The sequence below is a fragment of the Physeter macrocephalus genome, chromosome 8 (genome assembly GCF_002837175.3).
Source record: "Physeter macrocephalus isolate SW-GA chromosome 8, ASM283717v5, whole genome shotgun sequence".
Lineage (NCBI taxonomy): Eukaryota > Metazoa > Chordata > Mammalia > Artiodactyla > Physeteridae > Physeter > Physeter macrocephalus.
Genome location: NC_041221.1, coordinates 56,633,942 through 56,641,043, shown reverse-complemented (window position 1 = coordinate 56,641,043; position 7,102 = coordinate 56,633,942). Strand labels below are relative to the sequence as shown.

Here is a 7,102-nt window from a genome sequence, read left to right as displayed (position 1 = left end):
ATAGCCAGGACACGGAAGCAACCTAAGTGTCCATCAACAGATGAATGGATAAAGAAGATGTGGCACATATATACAATGGAATATTACTCAGCCATAAAAAGAAACGAAACTGAGTTATTTGTAGTGAGGTGGATGGACCTAGAGACTGTCATACAGAGGGCAGTAAGTCAGAAAGCGAAAAACAAATACCGTATGCTAACATATATATATATGGAATCCAAAAAAAAAAAAAGGTTCTGAAGAACCTAGGGGCAGGACAGGAATAAAGACACAGATGTAGAGAATGGACTTGAGGACATGAGGAGGGGGAAGGGTAAACTGGGACGAAGTGGGAGAGTAGTATGGACATATATACACTACCAAATGTAAAATAGATAGCTAGTGGGAAGCAGCCACATAGCACAGGGAGATCAGCTCGGTGCTTTGTGACCACCTAGAGGGGTGGGATAGGGAGGGTGGAAGGGAGATGCAAGAGGGAGGGGATGAGGGGATATGGATATGTATGGATATGGATACGTATAGGTGATCCACTTTGTTATGAAGCAGAAACTAACACACCATCATAAGGCAATTATACTCCAGTAAGGATGTTAAAAAAAAAAAAATGTTATGTAGGAAAAAAAAAGAATCTAACTTGAAACGACTGACAAGTTTTGCTCAGGTTATATATACAATACCCCTAGAATGATATAGCATGTCAGTCTTTGCCAGCCATTACTCTTTGTGGGAAATCACTCTTTGTTCACACAAAAACACTTTGTGGGAAATCACTCTTGTGGGAAATCACTCTTTGTTCACATAAAAACACAGGAAGTAGAGAAAGAGAATAGAAGAAAAATTAAGTTAAAACATTATTACCCATCCTCAATAACCATACTCAGCTGAGCTCTGCCTGGACGAGCTGTGAACACTGGTGCCTGCACTCTGTCCACTTCCACACACCCCAGATCACCCACATCAAGAGCAATCACAAGCAGTACTAAAGGGCCTCCTCAAATGAGGTGACAGTGTCAGCTTTAGAGTTGTGGTAGGAGTGGGAATTGAGTTTCTCAGAGCCACCAGTAGGCTAATGAGAGAAGTGACATCAGGACATGCCCTCCTGTGGCTGGGGAAGCACTAGTATGCAAATGGGTGTACTAGGGAACAGGTGTGCTTGCTCTTCTCCAGCGAGTTGGGTGGGATTATATAGGAGCAGGGTGTCCCCCACTGAGCTGGACTCCTCAGGAAGGGCTGGAATTTCCGTCTCCATGCCTCTCCACATGCTTTTCTAATAGCTAGGTGAATTGTGGCCCCTGAGGTGTGGTGCTTCATTATGGTGCTTAATCTGAAACACGTGTTTTAGGTTGAGTTCTCTAGAGGTGATCTTGACTCTGCTATTCCTGTCATTCCTAGGTGGGGTCTACCGTGTTTTCTTTGTCAGGGTGTTTTCTCTGTCAAATCAGTACTGCAGATGTAACCGTGCAATTTCTGGGCCTTAAGAGAATGGCAGTTTCCACTGGCAGTTTCCACTAGCCGGCATTCAGAGCACTCCCTCTGGAGGTTGTACAATGACAGGTAAGAAGCCAGACTACCCTGAGACCACCATGCTGAAGAGGCCAAAATTAGATATTTTGGTTGATGGTCCCAGCTGAGTGCAGCCTTTTAGCCATTCTTGCTAAGTCATCTAGCATGAAAGTGGAACAGTCCTGTACCTTATAGAGCAGGCAGTCCACCAATTGACTATACTACTGCCTGTCCTCAGTCAGTGCCGAACAGAAGAATCACCCAACGGGGTCTGCTTGAATTCTTGATTTACAACATTGTGAGTGAAATAAAATGGGTGTCATTTCAAGCCACTATATTTTAAAGTAGTTGTTACACAGTGACGGGTAACTCATAGGTGGTGATGAAAGGAAGTACGGTGGGAGAGTGGGGAAGTGGGACAGGAAGAGGAAGGAGTTAATATATAGACTCCATTAACGGGCAGGTGCTGTGGGTAAGTCAGCCTCTGTTCCCGAGGGACCTCTGGAGGCCAGGTGGAATGCAGCTCAGGGTTGAGGGCTGTTGCTGGGCTAAGACTCAGCATTCCAGCCTGTTCTGCTTGCAGGCCTAATGTGCTCCTGAGCCTAGAGAAAGCCTTCAGATAAGAGTCCAGTGGGTGCAGCAAGAAGCAGAGGGTTTGCTGAGTACCAAGGGGAAGGGTGGGACTGGCAGAGTCTTCTACAGCACGTACGGTCTTCAAAAGCAGTTTTAGGGAAAGGATACCCCTGTCGCTTCTTAAGCCTGATTTTTCTGCCAAATATAGAAATGATTGCAGGCATGTGTGTTCATTTTTATTCCCTACTCCTAGGGACTTAATTACTCAAGGCCCAACTCAGATAGCATCTATCCCTAGATACTTTCTTTGACCTCTCTAAGCAAAATTAGTCCATGTAATCCGTGATATTCTAAAATGATATTCTAAAGCACTGAGTGTCTTATCACATGTTGCCATAGTTTAGTGTCAGTCTGCCTATCCCTTGACCCCCTCCTCTTTATCCAAACCCCAGTAGGGAAATAGACTGACCATGTCTTATAGATCTTTTTAATTTACCATACTGGAGCCTAATCTAAGGCTTGAGAAGTGACACACAAGATGCCTGAGACTTGTTTACTGCATTATTGAAATAAATTTTTCAGTTGTCTTATACCTTTTCAAAATGCTTATATCTTATTAAAAAGAAGGCAGGATATTTCCTATACATTCTAATTTAAGCATGTTTCTAATAAAAACCCACTGCATTGAGTGGACCATATTTGTTTGACAGATATATTCTAGTGAACTAGACACACAGTTAGCAACAAAAGTAAAAACAAATATTCTCCAAGGTTCTTAGTGGTCTGCCAGTTCTCATGAGGTTTTTGGTGAAATAATAATGATCAAAACATTGCAGGGCAGGTTAGATCCAAGGAAAATGTACTCTAGGCTTCTCCATAGAAAGTTCTTTTTGGCATATCTCTAAATATTTTTGAATTATTATTTCAGGTAATATATGCATCAAGAAAGTATTATTTGAAAGACCATTAATGTATTCCTTGAGAGATTCCAAACTCCTATTAAAAAACAAGAAAAAAATTCCTATGCTGTCAACATGTTGGTAGTCATTTCTCACTCTTTAGTATATAAATAAGGCCATTTTGATTGGGTTATTCTTGCAACACAGAAAATAAACTCATAAAAGCCAAGGATAGGGCCTTGGCTCTTTATTAATTTGTGATTAGGATTCCACAAGTATTATGGCTACAAACAGCATGCCTGTGACTCCTCAGTACCCTAAGCTGGGTAGTACTAAACTTTCCAACATGGGGCCATCTGAAAGCAGTCTTCTTTTTTTTTGTCCCATTATTAATATATCTACTTTCAAAATGGAATATAAGAGAGAGAAAAATAACTCTCCCTCATCCCTCTATTCACCTAACAAACTGATGCAAAGTCCCAATAGGCAGCGTTCACGCCATGTCCTGGCGATTCCTCCAGTCTCCTCTTTGTGTCTCAGCATGTCCATTTCTCACCCTTGTGTCATGGCTCAGCCTGTCTCCTTGCCTAGATTTCCTTCTTCCAATTCAGCTGCTGATTTTTGTTCACTCATAGACACTTCAAGGCACCATCTTGTGCAGAAGCCGGATACAGTGAGATGATATGCCTCAGTGTTTTCATAATATCCTTGTATAACTTTGCACTTACCACATTTCTTACAGATTTTTTTTTTTTACATTCTGTAAAATTCACCCATTGTAAGTATATAGTTCAATGATTTTAGTAGATTATAGAGTTGTACAACTCTCACCATCACCCAGTTTAGAACATTTCTATCACCCCATAAAGTTCCTTTGTCTCATCTGTCAATTTCTGCTCCTGCACCCAGGCCTAGATTGATCTTTTTCTGTCTCCATAGATTTGACATTTTTCCCCCCGGCATTTCATATACATGAAACCATACAATATGAAGCCTTTTGCATCTGTCTTCTTTCACTTAGCATTTTTTGCACGTTCACTCATACTCTGGTAAGTATCAGTAATCTATTCCTTTTTATTGTTGTAGAGTGTCCCGTTGTATAAATATACCACATTTTCTTTATAAATTCACCAGATGATGGACATTTGATTTCACTTTGGGGCTATTGTGAAAATGCTGCTATGAATATTCACATAAAATCTTTGGGTGGATACCTAGGAGTGGAAGTGCTGAGTTGTGTGGTAAATTTATATTTAACTTTGTAAGAAACTGTCAAACTATTTTGCACAGTGGCTGTATCATTTTACATTCCCACAAGCAAGGCAGGAGGGTTCCAGTTTCTTTGTATCCTCGACATTTGCTATTGTTTGTCTTTTCAGTATAACCATCCTAGTGTCTGTGAAGTGGTCTCTCATTATTTTAAATATGCATTTCCCTACTGACTAATGTTGTTGAACATGACTTTAATGTTCTTCTTAGGCATTCTTGGTAAAATGCCTGTTTATATCATTTGCTCATTTTTTGAGTTACTTGTCTTGAGTTATTTATCTTGAGTTTGTCTTATTATAGAATTGCAAGGATTCTTTATATATTCCAAATACAAATTACTCATCAGATATATAATTTGAAATATTTTTCCCCAGTCTGTGGATTATCTTTTTATTATCTTTCCTTAAAAATTAATTCATTAATTATTTATTTACTTTTGGCTGTGTTGGGTCTTTGTTGCTGCCCGTGGGCTTTCTCTAGTTGTGGTGAGCGGGGGTAAATCTTTGTTGTGGTTCACAGGCTTCTCATTGCAGTGGCTTCTCTTGTTGTGGAGCATGGGCTGTAGGCACATGGGCTTCAGTAGTTGTGGTGAGCGGGCTCCGTAGCTGTAGCTCATGGGCTTAGCTGCTCCGTGGCATGTGGGATCTTCCCAGACCAGGGCTCAAACCCTTGTCCCCTGCATTGGCAGGCAGATTCTTAACCACTGCACCACCAGGGAAGCCCTTATTTTCTTTATGGTTTCTTTTGAAGCACTAAAATTTAATCACATTGTTTAAAAGAAAAACGTTGTTTCATAAGTCAATCAGTCCTGCTAATATGGGGTTGGCCAGAAAGTTTGGAAAGTTCCATAACATCTTACGGAAAAACCCGAATGAACTCTTTGGCCAACCCAATATTTTTGAGACCAGAAGCTGGGCACATGTATTGGTATGTCTGCCTGCTTGCGCAATTCTCATGAAGAATTACTGAGGACCCGCTTGGGTTAAGCACCATTCCAAGTTCTTTGAATGGATGAATCCCTTATTCCTTACAGGAGTCCTATGATATAGATACTATTAAAACTACAGTTCAGTAAAGCAACTTACTCCCAAGGTAACATGGGGAAAGTAGGAGGACTGGGATTCTGACTATAGCCCAGGCCCTGGATCCCCATGCGGCTCTGCCCTTAATTAATATATTTCCCTGGAGATCATTAGAATCAGAGCATGAAAATATGTACTTTTCTGCTCATTTACTAATGAATTTTTAAATATTATCATACAGTTTTCAGACTCAAAAAAATAAAATAAGATTTAAGTCTTGTGGGAATTAGAACCAGAAATTGAATTACCACTAAATTCAAAGTGTTGAGTAAGTACAGGGATCTGTTTGGTCACCAGGGTTTCAGCTTTCAGCATTTTTTCTTTGTTGGCAATAACAATGTGAAATGTTGGAGCAAAGTCCTTCTTTTGGAGAGCAGCAGTTGTGGGTAAATGAACCTGGCTAAATGGCTCTCTGATTCCTCATGAAATGATTGAACCTGTTCCATAGTATGATTTTGAGAAATAAGTAACAGATGTTAATAAAAATGTATCATGCTTAATAAATATCAGCTGTAAAATATGATTAATAGTATGTTATTATCAGATAAGGATTAAATGAGATGGTTTATGTAAAGGGCTTTGGACTCCCTCTTGCGAGAGCACTGGAGTCACAACTAACTGCTGAACAGTCATCAACTGGAAGACACTGGAACTCACCAAAAAAGATACCCCACATCCAAAGACAAAGGAGAAGCCACAATGAGATGCTAGGAGGGGCACAATCACAATAAAATCAAATCCCATAACTGCTGGGTGGGTGACTCACAGACTGGAGAACACATACCACAGAAGTCCACCCACTGGAGTGAAGTTTCTGAGCCCCACATCAGGCTTCCCAACCTGGGGGTCCGGCAACGGGAGGAGGAATTCCTAGAGAATCAGACTTAGAAGCCTAGCGGGATTTGATTGCAGGACTTCAACAGGACTGGGGCAAATAGAGACTCCACACGTGGAGGGCACACACAAAGTAGTGTGTACCTCAGGACCCAGGGGAAGGAGCAGTGACCTCATAGGAGACTGAACCAGACCTACATGACAGTGTTGGAGGGCCTCCTGCAGAGGCGGGAGTTGTCTGTGGCTCACCGTGAGGACAAGGACACTGGCAGCAGAAGTTCTGGGAAGGACTCCTTGGTGTGAGCCCTACCACAGTCCGCCATTAGCCCCACCAAAGAGCCTGGGAAGGTTCCAGTGTTGGGTCGCCTCAGGCCAAACAACCAACAGGGAGGGAACCCAGCGCCACCCATCAGCAGACAAGTGGATTAAAGTTTTACTGAGCTCTGCCCACCAGAGCAACACCCAGCTCTACCCACCACCAGTCCCTGCCATCAGGAAACTGGTACAAGCCTATTAGATAGCCTCATCCACCAGAGGGCAGACAGCAGAAGCAAGAAGAACTACAATCCTACAGCCTGTGGAACAAGAACCACATTCACAGAAAGATAGATAAGATGAAAAGGCAGAGGGCTATGTACCAGATGAAGGAACAAGATAAAACCCCAGAAAAACAACTAAATGAAGTAGAGATAGGCAACCTTCCAGAAAAAAGAATTCAAAATAATGAGAGTGAAGATGATCCAGGACCTCGAAAAAAGAATGGAGGCAAAGATCGAGAAGATGCAAGAAATGTTTAACAAAGACCTAGAAGAATTAAAGAACAAACACCTAGAAGAATTAAAGAACAAAAACCTAGAAGAATTAAAGAACAAAAAAACAGAGAAGAGCAATACAATAACTGAAATGAAAAATACACTAAAAGGAATCAATAGCAGAATAACT

At 41.4% G+C, this 7,102-nt stretch overlaps 1 long non-coding RNA gene across 4 annotated transcripts in view; it reads left to right on the top strand.

The window, feature by feature from the left end:
* LOC114486711 (uncharacterized) overlaps nucleotides 1-7,102 on the top strand; it is a 236,783-nt gene that overhangs the window by 171,591 nt on the left and 58,090 nt on the right. For 2 of the 4 annotated variants that reach the window (XR_008618051.1, XR_008618054.1), the window contains one exon: nucleotides 1,393-1,554. The exons of 1 other annotated variant lie outside the window; for it this stretch is intronic. This is a non-coding gene — a long non-coding RNA (uncharacterized lncRNA). Of the gene's footprint in view, nucleotides 1-1,392; nucleotides 1,555-3,914; nucleotides 3,997-7,102 lie in introns of those variants that run through there. One more of the 4 variants, XR_008618053.1, reaches the window with a different exon arrangement.